The following is a 14,301-nucleotide window of genomic DNA, read 5'->3' as shown; positions in this document are numbered from 1 at the left end:
GGGTGGGGCCTCGTTTCCTCTGTTCAGGTTGCCATAGCAGAAACACCACGGAGGCACCTGGCCGGCTCAGTCAGTGGAGCGTGCAACGCTTCACCTCAGGGTTCGAGCCCCGCGTTGGGTATAGAGATTACTTAAAAAGAGAATCTTAAAAAGAAAAACACACCATAGACTGGGTGGTTTAGACACACAAATATTTGCTTCTCACAGTTCTGGAGGCTGGGAAGTCCGAGATCAAGGTGTCAGGAGACACGGTGTGTGGTGAGAGCCTGCTTCCTGGTTCCCAGCCAGCCACCTGGTCACAGTGTCCTCACAGGGCGGAAGGGACAAGGGATCTCTCTGGGGTGTCTTTTATAAGGGCACTCATCCCATGCATGAAGGCCCCACCCTTATGACCTCATCACCTCCCAAAGGCCCCATCTCCGAATACTACCACACTGGGGAGGAGGTTTCAACATAGGAGTTTTGGGGGGACAAAGAGTTTCAGTCTGTAGCATACCCAAATCCAGCAACAAGTGTCCCTCTGAGGGACAGAAGAGAAGTCACAGGAACAAAGAAGATCATGTGAAATGGACGCAGAGACTGGAGTGATACGAGCCACAGGGAAGGCCAGCAGCTACCAGAAGCTAGAAGAAGAAACAAGGAAGGGTTGGCCCCAGAGCCTCCAGAGGGAGCGTGGCCCTGCTGACAGCCGGATTTCTGGCTTCTGGCTTGCAGCACCGCGAGAGAACACATTTCTGCTGCGTTAAGCCACTAGTTTGTGGTAATCTGCTTACGGCAGTTCTAGGGAACGGACACACTAGCGTGTGGGAGGCACTCAGTAAACACTGGATGTCAAGTCATGTTTTGATATCAAATCCTTGGACTCTATATACATCCACAGCATTTTACTCAAGTTGGATCACCCACGAGCTGGAATTTTGGTGGGGGTACATTAACCTTTGAAGTTGCAGCGCAAAAGTAACAAGAAGTCCTGAAAAGCCACCCAGATGGCATTACTTACTTCTCCTAGACGAATATACCATGTACTTCCTCCTCCCTGTCCCCCTTTCCCCTCCTCCCCACCCCACCAGACACCCCGACAGCTACTGCTTATAGATAATACTGATTTACTTGCGGAGAGGCAGAGAGGCCCCTTAGACATCCAGGGCAGCTGTCAAAGAGCAGGTGGACATCAATCTGGAGTTTAAGGGGGGATCGCAGTTGGCACCCAGGATGGCTCCAGCCTCCACTGTGCGCTCCCAGTTCACGTGTCCAGCTGCTCCTTGCCGTGCCCTCAACCCAACGCCAATGGCCGCCACTCCACCTGCTAAGTCACCCATCTGTGAAACTAGCCCCTTCGTTCTTCCCATTACTCTGCTCTCCTCCATTCCTCTCCTGGTCTCCCATCCCTCATCCGATCCTGTTGGCACCACCTTGAAAATGGGCCTGTAATCCAGTCACACAGCACAATTTCCACTGGTACCACAGGCCACCGCGCTTTCTAGATGGGACTGTTTTGCGCACTATCCTTACGCAGGGGCCATGCGAACCTTCTCTGTATGGTGCCCAGTTTACTATTCGTGCCACCAAAGCCAGCACCAGATGGGACCATTTTGAGAACTGCTTCTTCACTGGTTATCTGCTCTAACCCCTATCTCACTAAATTCTATTTTCCAACTGGTAGCCAGAGAAAGCGTTTGAAAACCTAAACCAGGTCCAATGGCGTCCTAGCTGATTCAGAATATAATTTCGGATCCTTATGCAGGTCGATAATGTGTAAGTGGCCCCATCTCATCCTGGCCACGTCCCCTCTGCCTTCATCACTTCTCACTCACTGCCCCATGTATACAACTGGAACCCTGGATTCCCTGCTATTTTTTCAAAATGCCAAGCACACTCCTACCTCAGGGCCTTTGCACCCACTCTTCCCTCTACCTGAAACACGACCTTGCCAGACAATCAGCATGGCCTTCCTTGTCCCTTCCATCATTCTGTCTCTGATCCAATGTCCCCTCCTCAGGTCATCTCAGACCACCCTATAAACCCGCGCCCGCCCCTCACTTTCTAACCCCTCTACTCCGCCTTATTTTTCTCCTCTTCATACGGCACTTCTTGTCAATAGAATGATCTTGGACATCGTGCTTAAAAATTCCACACCCCTCTGAGGGATATCCACAATGTAATTAGAAATCTGTGAGTGTTGTGTGGCCTTAAGATTATGGAGGGAAAAAAAAAGAAAAGAAAAGAAAAAGAAAACAAAGCCACATTTTGGTCAAGTTCACAGGTCTTTTAGACCAGGAGTAGATGTACTTATCTGTAAAGTGAAGGAAATAGGAAACCGACAGTGGGGCCATCTGGGTAAAGAGGCATGAATTACATGTGAATCTGAGGGACAGAAGTGAGGCCACCCCCTTCTTCTGTAGGCAACTCGGAAAAAGGGGGTTCAGGTGCCACGGGACACCTCCATTGCCTAGCTCCATCTGGCCATCATAGTCCATGAACCTGGAAGGGGGTGATATCATTGTCCCTTAAAGGTCAAACATATTACTACCCTTAGGAAATGTACACTTAATTATAAAAATGTGTGAGATAACGAAATCCATAGTATTAACATTAACATTTTAAGTATCTGAGTAGTAAAATGCATATTTTATATGCTTATTTTGTTTACAGGAATTTGATCTGTTAGAGCGAACAGATCAGCCTAGTAACAGCCATTTAAAATATGTAATTGAGTAATAATTGATCTTGACTTAGGATTTTAATTTGAAATCTTAGTAAGTTTACTAAGTTAGAACATTAAGCTGTTTTGAGGATCACCATAGTTATTAGCTTAATTAAATAGCTTTATAAAAATTACTTAAGCACCTAGGAAGATTTGTCAATAACACAAACGAGCTACTAAAAAAATGAAACTGAATACACAGAATTTATAAATGTAGCTTAATTAAGTTTGCAAATGCAATCAAGCATCTTCCAAATAGCCCTTAACCATGACGGCTCACGTGTTTCTGACTTAGAAGTAGATGTAAAGGCTGAGATTAAACTCTTGCTTTTTTAACATGTGACTTCAATAAACTGTTAATTTCTAAAGCCAAGACACACTTCAGAATAGTCTTTTCTGGACCCCCAAACCATCAAGTCCTTCAGACATTACTGATCTCATGTATCCCCCATTACAATATAAGCTCCGGAAGAACGGTATTGTGATGTCAAATCCCTGCCCTGCTCTCAGTCCTCAGGGCCACGTGTAGCACACAGCTCACGCTCAGGAAAATGTTGAGTGGAGGTGAATCCTTTTTCCCTGAGGTTCTGTATGATGCCTGGGCTCTTATTCGTACATCCCGAGAGACTGAGGTCCACTGACAGTGTGGACACTGCCAAGACGTGAACAAAGTCTGATGGAAGGGTCCAGGGGCAGTCCTGGCCCCTGACTTCCTGGGCCTTCTGCACTGCAAGGACATCTAGACCTATGTCCCCAACCCCGCCCCCCACGAAGTCTCCCGCTGTCTTCAAAGCCCGTGTCACACCATTTACGTGACTCAACCTCGTGAGGTTCCTTTTGCACTCCTTTCTCGTCCTCTTCTGAAGGGCCGAGGAGCGCATCACCCCACCATCCTCACGTGCCTTGCCCACGAAGGAAGGAAGGAAAGCAAGCCCGCACGGACAAGGAGCGCTTTGGTGGAGCACACTTGGCGCGCCCGCCGCGGCACGGGTTCGCGGCCCCGGCTTCGCGGGATCAAATCCCAGTTCCGCGGCCTGGGGCTCTGGGACTTCGACCCAGGGTTAAGAAATATTGCGAAAACTTCATGCTTTCAAAATAAACGCTAGCCTCGATCTGCTTACCAAGCAAGATGAAAGGAAAAGCCAAACCCAAGCCATGAGTGAAAACATTTAAAACGGTTTGCCTAAGATAGGTCACTAGATAGCGGCAAAGGTAAAGTCTTACCAGGACCTGCAGCCTTCGGGGGAAGAGTTTCAACGTGGGTTACATTTCAGCTTCAATATTTATAAACAGATCGAAATCCGGAGGGAAGGAGCCCTGGGAGATAAGCCTTTAGGTAAATAGTTCAGGAGGCGCCGCCGGAAGCTGCTTCCTGGGGACGGGCCACTAGGCTTCACAGCGGCGGGATTGGGTAGCTGGAGAGTGGGGGTGGGGAGGAGAAAGCCAACAGACCCCGGCTTCTCAGATTTTAAAGCGGGGGCACCACCTGGGCATCTGGTTCAATAGGTCTGCGCCGGGGCCTGAGATTCTGCATTGGAAAAAAAAAAAAAGATTTTATTTATTTACTGGAGAGAGAGCAGAGAAGAGAGAGAGAGAGGGAGCAGGAGAGAGAGCATGGGAGGGGCAGAGGGAAAGGGAGAGCAAAGAGTCCCCAGCAGGGGGCGGGGAGGGGCTGCTCCCAGGATACTGGGGTCATGACCTGAGCGGAAGACAGACCTTTCACTTACTGAGCCACCCAGCGCCCGGATAAGATTCTGCATTTTTAACAGGGTTCCAGTATCGCCAAAACTTCTGGTCTGTGCGATGCACTTTGAATAGCAATGGTCTGGTAGGAAAGCATCATACACCCCTCCAAAGACATTAGCAAAACAAAACAAACAAAACACCCAAACCCCAGAAGTACAAATAGGGACCAGTGCTATTTTTATTCTCAGCAGATAGGTGTCTTAGAGGCTGTATCTTACCATAAACCACCCGGTAAGATTCATTTATTTGCTTAACAAATATTGATTGAGCATTGACTTCCCGCTCCGGGCTGTTCCAGGTTTTTGGGGTGCAGTGGTAAGTAGCCACGACGAGGTCCCTGACCATGAGCACTGAGACTCCAGTATGGGAAGTCAGACGAGAAACTCAGAACCACATAAGGAAATTCAGAAGCAAAAAAGGATGAAAATGTCTCTGTTTGTGATAAATGGTAAAAGAAAATAAAACAGGGTCATGAGTTAGAGAGTGGTTTGGGCAGGAGGGCTGTTGAGAAGGGGTGAGAAGTAAGCAGCCATGCAAAGCTCTAGGGGGAGAGTGTCCCAAGCAGTTAGTGCAAAGGTCCTAAGTGGAGAAAGATCTTGGCAAGTTTGAGGGATGGTAACTCAACTGTAGTTGAGATATAGTGACAAACTGTGAAAGAATTAGCCCGGAGCCAGATTGTGGTAGGGAGCTGGGATTTATCCTAAGTGTAATGGGCTGCCCTTCCAAGGTTTTAAGCAGAGGAGTCACATAAACATTTTAGAAACACTACTCTGATTAATCTTAAAATCGTGAGCAGTGGCACAACCAGACATTATGTGCCTCCTAGTGAAATAGGAATTGGATGACACGGTGTCACTGATGAAATAGTTTGCTGAATATAATCCTTTAAATCTAGTTTATAGGAACATAGACATACAGGAGATAGAAGAAAAAGTTCAAGGATATCACAAGGAAGCACTCAGATAAATCCAGAAGATGAAACCACTGGCCTCCTTTCTTTTCAACAAATCAATGAAGGAGAAAAATGGAAAAAAATAAATCAGTGGCATGAAAAAGGGGAGGAGGGTGTTACAGATTGAAAGAGAGTGAAAAGATATCACAGTCAAACTTACGCCATGAGTGGATCTTACTTGATCATGTTCCAATAAACTATCCATAAGAGACATCGCAGGGACAACTGGAACTATTTAAAGACCGAAACAGGGCTTTCAGTGATATGAGGAATTATTTTCGATATTTTAGATGTCATAAGGCATTGTGGTTAAGGAGGAGAATGTCTGTTTTTTAGAGATGATATTGAAGAAATTAAGAGTAAAAGCTCAGGCTGTTTGAAATTAGCTAATGACTTGCTTCTTGTGCCTAGAAAACAGCTAAAGGGATAGGATGCCCCCTCTGAGATGAGGTTATAAAGGACTGACATCTTCCTCGCTGGCACTCTTTTTCTGGCTTTTTCCACCTGCTCGCTCTCATCAGAGCTCCACTCTGGATCTATAGAGAGATCCACTGGGCAAGAACTGAGGGCAGCCTCCGGCCAATCAACCTGCAGGAAACTGAACCCTGCCCATAGCCATGGGCACGAGCTTGGAAGCAGATGCCCCCCCTAGTCAGCCTAGAACTGGCTACAGCCCCTGCCAACGTCTTGAGCCGAGCCTGTAGGAGACTCTGAAGGGGTCTCAGACCCAGCTAAGTCATACCAGGGTCTTTGATCCACAGACCCTACCATGAGATAATAAACACATGTATTGTTTTACATTGTTGAGTTTTGGGGTGTCGTGTTATGCCGCAATGATATGAGATCGATGCCATTATCGCTCCGATTTACAAACAAGGAAACTGAGTTCTAGAGAAGTAAGCGACCTGTCCGGATTTTAGGAACTGCACTCTTCACCCCCACACGCTCGCCAAGACTGTTTTGATGCTCTTCCTCCGTGTCTATGCCAACGCGGGGCATTTTGGTCTTTGTGACTGCAAAGCCAACTCCATTTCTTAGGTGCTGGCGATGATTAGAATGCTTTTTCATTACCAAGGAAACCTTTTATTCCATAGAAAAATGGAGCCATAAATGATTTAGTGCACACAAGGAGGCAGAAATGGAAATTGCTGCTAAAAACCAGCTCCTCCGTGAGCAGCGGATGGGACTGGAACAGAAGCGTGGCCTTTCAGAATTGCTCACATCCTCTACCAATTAAGTGTTTGGGGACGCCGACAATGGCTTCCTGATGTGGAAATCGCTTTGAAACACGTAGGCTGGTAGTTAAAGCCATTAGTCCCACTTGGGCTTCAAGCACAGCTACAAAGAAAATATTTTGTAAATGGCGCAAGCAGCAAGGATTTGCCAACCCCTGGGTTAGGCCACATGGGCCAAGCAATTGCTTTTAACACTTCATTTCCTACGTGTACTAATACCTGGGCAGAGATGGAAAATAAACCCCACTTCAGACAACACAGGGCCTCTTAAAAGCCACAGGTCTCTGTTCTGGACAGCTGCTTAGTGAAGAGCTTGGCTCTCTCCTTGGACAAAAGTTTTGCTTTCAGGCCCAGGGTGGAGGGAATGCAAATGAGTCCAGCACCTCTGGCCCAGCCTTTCCTCGTTGGAACACAGCTGGCCGCTGCGGCAGAAAGCCCGAAGGGACACTGAGGCAGGTATTTCCAAGTGCGGCTCAGTCAGAGTAAAAAGGTGAGCCCCAAAGAGACACGGAATAGGAAGAAAGTCTAACTCATTAACGGGAAACTGACTTCGTCTTGACCTCTCAGGGGCCTGTGGTTCTTAACCGTGGTGGGGCCTGGTCTAGATCACGGTGGGGCAGTCACGGGAAGTGTTCCAGGTGGGACCACTTTCTTTCTTTCTCTCTCTGCTTATTCACCCACAGCAAGGTTCTAGAAGCCCTTTTCTTTCTGTGAGGAAGCTCACTGGTGTGGAAAGTCAGTGTGTCGGGCGTGAGGAGATGTCGGCCCTTGGGTCTCGCCTATGCCGAGTGGTTAAGACCCTGAGTTTGGGAGTCAGGCTGTCAGACTCAATCTTCGATTTCCTCAGCTTTAAAATGGGAATAAACAGGGGCGCCTGGGGGGCTCAGTCGGTTAAGATCAGGTCATGATCTCAGGGTCCTGGGATGGAGCCCCTCGTCGGGCTCTCTGCTCAGTGGGGAGTCTGCTTCTCCCTCTGCCTCTGCCTGCTGCTCCCCCTGCTTGTGCTCTCTCCTTTCTCTCTCTCTCTCTCCCCCTCTGTCAAATAAATAAAATTCTTTAAAAAAATAAAAAATAAACTGGGAATGAAAATAGTGGTTCCCCCAGAAAGCTGTCATGAAGGGTCCACGAGTGGATGCATGTGTAGTGTTCAGGCCTCAGGGTGAATGACAGCCTCCAGAGCTGTGCGAAGGGGTAGCTCTGGCCTGTCATATAGGCTATTAGTTGGGGTCTCCAGAAAAACTGAACCGAGAGGAGCTATCTATCAAATAGAGATACAGAACATATGGAGATATAGAATATATACTATTATACTACCTATCCAGAGAGAGATTTATCCCTATGGCTTATGCGATTATGTTGGCTAGCCAGCCCAAAATTTGCAGAGCAGCTGGCAGGCTGGCGACCCAAGGGAGGAGCTGATGTTGCAGTCTGAAGGCAGTCTAGAAGCAGACGTCCTTCATCCTCAGGGGACCTCGGTCTTTTCCTCTTAAGGCTTTCCACTGATCCAAAGAAGCTTCCCGCAGTGTGGAGGGTAATCTGCTTTACGTAAAGTCTACTGATTTAAATGTTAATCACACCCCAAAAAACCCAAAAAACAAAAAACCTACACAGCAACATCTAGACTGGTGTTTGACCAAAAACAGGGTACCGGGCATTAGCCAAGTTGACGCAAAACTTAACCATCATAGTGAAGAGTCAATAAACATAGGTTCTATAATTCTTTTGATATAGTCACTGTGATTATTGTCGGTCTATATATCCTTTCGGTTTCCTTCTAGTCTTGACATCAACCTCGATCCACAGCTTTCATTCACATTTTGGACAAGGAAACAAAGAACTGTAGTATTTTGTGTGCAAATGGCACATGAGGAGGGACATACACGATAACCTAGTTTTCTCAACTCTAGGACACGGAGTTGAGGTAAAAGTTAGGTCAGTGCCTTCATATGCTCCCCACGGTAGCCCTTCCCAAATGAAAGCAGAGATCATACATAGCATGAACTCATGCCTCACATACATGATCTAATAGCTGACAGATACTGAGCACTGAACGACATGCCAGGCAATGTTCTAGATGCTTTAAATACATCAGCGCATTGAATCCTCACAGCAACCAAATAACACGGGGGCCATTATTATCTCTCATGTCCCTGAAGAAGAAAATGCGGCTGGGAAGTGTAGGCATCACGTCCACGGCCAAGACAAGCCATTCCACCTTGATTCTAGAGCCCGTGGGTACCTACCACAGACTCGAGATGGGCAACAAAGGTAAGTTCCGGGGGGGCGGGGAGTGCAGGCAACGGACAGTGTCTGGAGATGCTCTTGCTGTGTGGGAAGAAGGGAACTCCAGGCCGGAGGGTCCCCCTCGTCTGCACACAGATCACTTGGGGAGCCTGTTAAAAAGGCAGATTCTTAGGCCCTACCCCTAGAGATACTGATTCAACTTGGGGGTGTGCCCAGGGACCACATGGGAAGCCCCTAGAGTCTCCTCCCTTTGCCCTGGGGAGGTTGGGGCTCAGGAGACCCCCGCATGTACACCCATTCTGTGGTATCGTGAGGCTGAGCATTAAGAATTGAAGAAGCATCTTGGCTTATCAAGGAGGATGATAAAGGTACGGATACCAAGTATTCCTATGAAGCTCTCGGTACGTAGAATGAATGGCTCATGTTCTAGAAGGCTGTCATAAGAGAGGCCCATTGTTCTTCAGGGCAGGTCAGAGATCCCAGAATTCAGCACACCGTCTCTTTAGTGTCTTCGGAATTCTGTGTCCTAGGAAGTACATGTGAAAACACAGAACTCTTGTCAAGTTCAGAAGTCTTTGGACCGAGACAGGAAGCTAGTCAGGTATAAGAGCTGCGTGCAAAATCAAATCAAGCAATGTGTTGCCAGCTTTGGAATATGGTTGAAAAAAATGAGGAACTGTGCAGAATTCAAGTCCAGGAACAAGGGCTACGGAGACATTCCTGTCTTAAAGTTAAGGGTCATCAACATAAAGGACAATGTGGCCCATTTGGGATTTGGACAATCATGTCAGCATCTGACCAATATCTCTGGTCCTTAAATGTGCAGAGAAGGTATAGTAAACAGATTCGTGACCTCCGAAGATGACCATCTCCCAATCTCCAAACATATCACAGGGGCTTACCTTACATGTAGTAGGGACTCTGCAGATATGATCAAGTTAAGGATCTCAAGATAAGGAAAATACCTTTGCTTATCTGGTGGGCCCAATGCAATCAAGAAAAGCAAGTGAGTCAAAGTTAGAAAAAGTGTTAATGCTGATGGAAGCAGAGGTCAGATAGGGAGAGAGAAATCTGAAAATGCTACTTTTCTTTCTTTTTTTTTTTTTTAAGATTTATTTATTTATTTGAAAGACAGCAACCACGCGAGTGGGTGGGGAGGGACAGAGGGAGAGGCAGAGAGAATCACAAGCAGACTCCCTGCAGAGCATGTAGCCCCACTCAGGGCTTGATCCTGTAACCCTGAGCCCATGACCTGAGCCAAAACCAGAGCCAGATGCTTCACTGACTGAGCCACCCTGGCGCCCCTGAGAATGCTACTTTCCAATGCTACTACTGCTGGCTTCAAAGATAGAGGAGGGGCTGTGAGCCAAGGAACGTTGGTGGCCTCTAGAAGCTGGAAAAGCAAGGACATTGATTCTCCCCTAGAACCTCCAGAAGGAACACAGCCCTACTGACCCGTTTTAGATGCCTGACCTCCAGAACTAGGAGACAATAAATTTATAGTTTTAAACCTGGCCTGAGGAAATGTGTTAAGCAGCAACAGACATAAATACAAAAAGTTTCCCTAGCTGCAATGAGAAGACCCTGCTCGGCTGTCTCCTGATCTCCTGCCCAGTGGGAGTCTCTCTAACGGTTGTAGAGAGCCCGTTTGTGCGTGCTAGCAGAAGGACTTCAGATATAACAGTGCTTAAGGGAATCAGAACCACTGTATTCAGCTTTTAGTGTTAGGAACATGTAAAAATTTGATAGCTTATATAATTGCCATGATTTTAACATTTGAACCATGAGAGTGGTGGTTTATAATGCCAACTTTAAATGTGTCAGAGTACTTGATTTAGCTTTGCAATTTTACGTTAAAGCCATGTTAGATTAATTTTCCACTTTGGGATATTTAAAAGAACTTTAAGGCCACTGATTTATGTAATAGTTATACTATACATTTGCATTTATAACAAAAATTAAGTATACAGAAAGATTTGGTTAAGTCAGATAATTGAAGGACTTAAGACAGAAATAAATTTTATGGAATATAGAAATACTGCATAAAATATTTGAAGGCTTTTAACTGACAAAGAAAAAGATGGAGCAAACATTATTTAAAAGTTTTTTTAAAAAGTAATTGCTAAACATTAGACTGATAAATAATAGAATTTCTAAGCTGAAGTCCAAAGATTAAGAACTAGGTTTTTGAACTTGTAAATGTAATAAATTGAATATTAGTTGTCTTTTCTACACGCAAACACCATCTTCGACCGTCTTCTGACACTTGTACCAACAGCCCGTAAGGCATTGGATCCTAAGTCCTAACTAAATGCCATAATACCAGCCACCCAATAACCTGTAAAATTTCCACGCAAAGTTACATTTTATCTTTTTCCTTTATAACTGGATGCCCCTCTTAGAAACACTTTGCATATTTACTCCTTTGTCCTGATAGAATATCATTGTGACTCATAATGCTGTAAAATTAGCCGCATCACCTTCTGAGCACAAAACATGTGCTTGGGGCTATAGGAAAAAATGGTCTTCAAATTTCTTAGGAAAAAAATCAATATTAGATGTTTTTAAAAGGTAGTCTTCATGGCAAAACCTCAATTTATGGTCTGAGTTATTTTTAATTTTGAGGTACATATTTGAGGAGAGTAGTCAAATCTTTGCAGGGCTTAGGGGCTCTGAAGGTCTTATGCACATCTTGCAAAATCACCTCTAAAATAAGCAGAAAACATTGCAGGCTTAACTGCGCAATGACCTAGACTGGAGACCAAAAGCCAGAGCAGGACCTCTCCCGCCACCTGTTGGCGACAGGTGGAATTTCCCCGCACCCAGGGCGGTTGGTTTTATCGGGACCTGCAGCTTTGTTTGTCCCTGCAGAAGATTACAAAGAAGGAATTTCTGATCACTTTAAAACAGCAACACATTCACCCCAGGATACAGGGTATGCTCTGTTCCTCTTCTCCCTTTATTTCTCCCTCTGGTACTTCTCCCCATTCCACACACTAGGCCCCACCTGCTATTTATTTATTTATTTATTTATTTTATTTTATTTTTTTAAAGATTTTATTTATTTATTCGACAGAGATAGAGACAGCCAGGGAGAGAGGGAACACAAGCAGGGGGAGTGGGAGAGGAAGAAGCAGGCTCATAGTGGAGGAGCCCGATGTGGGGCTCGATCCCATAACGCCAGGATCACGCCCTGAATCCAAGGCAGACGCCCAACCGTTGTGCCACCCAGGCGCCCCCCCACCTGCTATTTATTACTATTGTATCAAGAAGAGAAAGAAAAGTGGACTCACGAAGGCAAAGGGAACTGCAGCTTGTGTGAAAGCTTTGGCTACGAGAGATCTTGATGCTGAGAGAATGACGCAGTGGGCTGTGACCATAGCTGGGGGCCACGGTGGTCAACAGGGTCAAATTTACTACTGGGAAACCATTGTGGAGTGGTTTAGTTGTGGTTTTGCTTCTCTTCTTGTCCATCTGTCACCACTACAATGTCAGCTCCAAAGGCACACATTTTTATAGGTTTTGTTCTCTGCTGGTGGCAGAAGCTGCTAATTTGCCCATCAGCTATCCTTCCCTTCATCCTTTTGGTAATAGAATCCCCACCTGCCCGTAGCATTTGCTGGTATGTGGTTGCCTGCCAGAGAGCATTTCCCAGCCTCTCTTGCAGCTCGACGAGGCCATGCATCGAAGCAATTGCCAATAAGTGGGGAATAAAAGTCATTCTTCAACTTCCACGTCTTGCCTTAAGACCTTAAGATGATCGCTCCCTTCCTGCAGGCTAAACACAGACATGGTGAGGTTGAGCCATTTAAGGACAACACCTTTGAGAATGGCTAAGCCACAAAACAGAAGGAGCCCAAGTTCTCTGATGACGTACAGAATCAACTCACCAACGAGCTGGGACCTCTACATGGTGAGAAGAGAGAAATAAATATCCATGTTATTTGGGGATCTCTTTCTTAGAGCCTCTGTTACGAACTGAATTGTGCCTCCCCAAATTCATATGTTGGAGCTCTAACCCTTAATGTGTCTGTGTTTGGAGATATGACCTATAAGGGGGTGAAAAAACTTAAATGAAGTCATAAGGGTGGGGCCCTGGCCAACAGGACTGGTGTCCTCATAAGGAGAAACAGAGACACCAAAGATCCCTCTCTCCGTCTCTCTCTCAGTGCTCACACCGAGGGAAGGCCATGGGAGGGCACAGTGGGAAGAGGCACGTGTAGGCATGTCCATGGTAGAGCTCAAACCAACCCAGGCGGCACCTTGATCTCGGACTTCTAGCCTCCAGCATCGTGAGAATACATTTCCATCGTAGAAGCCACCGATTCTGTGGTATTTCGTTCCAGGGTATTCGTTCCAGCCCTAGTGGACTAATACAGCCTCTAGCCTGTACCCCAACGGATACACTGCTGTGCCCCTAGTGCCTAGAATATGCTTGGAAATTAATAGATGTGCAATAAATATTATTTGGGTAAATAAATGAATGAAAAGAATAGAAAGACAATATTTAATTTGTATAGTGCTATAGAAATGTAAAAGATTAACAGACTCTAAAAGATGGTATGTGTCCATTCAGCCTCCTATGCATTCATCTTTGTATCGCCCTGGCTGTATTTGCACGCAAATGAAACCTCATCCCTGAACCCCTACCAGCGCCTTCTTTCCCACAGTCCACCCCCAATCTATCCATTGTCAGCTTCTGTTCATGTTGCCACCTCCATCACTCTATGATTTTCCACCATTACAATAGTCACAACTCCAGCCCAGATTCTGTTATCTCTTGCTTGCTTCCTGATAATTGCTTCCAAACCACTCCCGCCCGTCTCTGTACTTGAACCTGTCACAGACTTCTGGCCGTCTCTCTCAAACTCATTTTGCCTTCTTTCGTAGGAACAGATCCCTCATTTTATTCAATTTGGCAATGTCCTCTGTGCCACAACCCGGTGTCCCTATTGCTCCTGCAGGCTAGGTGCAGCCATGTGACTATGTTCTGGCTGAAGAGCTATAAATGGAATTTATTAAATGAGGCTTCTGGAAAACCTTCTTAAAAGAAAGATAGAGAGTTGGGGCTAGGCCACTTTTTACCCTTTTCCTCTACTCCTTTCTTCTTGTTGCCTGGAATTTGGGAGTGATTGCTGGAGCCCTAGTAGCCATGTTGAACTCTGGAGGGCAGAGGGGAAGAGATCAAGAAGCTCTGCCCCTGAGGATTTTGTGGAGCTGCCATGCCAGCCTGGATTGCCTCTCCGGTTTCCTTTACACAACAGTGACATACACCTTTTAATGTACAAGCCTTTGCAGTCAGATCTCTGAAATTAGCAATTGAATGCAATTCCTAACTGAAACGTTCATATCTTCACTGCCATCCATCAGTTTACATTTTCTGGTGCCTAGTTTGAGGGCAGCTATTTTGACACCATCGA

The 14,301-nt window shown here is 46.1% G+C and overlaps 1 pseudogene; it reads right to left on the bottom strand.

Annotated features, from left to right (window-relative positions):
- Positions 1-1,478: 1,478 nt before the first annotated feature.
- Positions 1,479-1,578, bottom strand: LOC123798837 (U6 spliceosomal RNA; annotated as a pseudogene).
- Positions 1,579-14,301: the final 12,723 nt, after the last annotated feature.

Source organism: Ursus americanus, chromosome 14 (assembly GCF_024610735.1).
Source record: "Ursus americanus isolate L20-20 chromosome 14, mUrsAme1.1.p, whole genome shotgun sequence".
Classification (NCBI taxonomy): domain Eukaryota; kingdom Metazoa; phylum Chordata; class Mammalia; order Carnivora; family Ursidae; genus Ursus; species Ursus americanus.
Note: the sequence above shows the minus strand (reverse complement) of the source record. Positions and strands in the feature narration are given on the sequence as shown.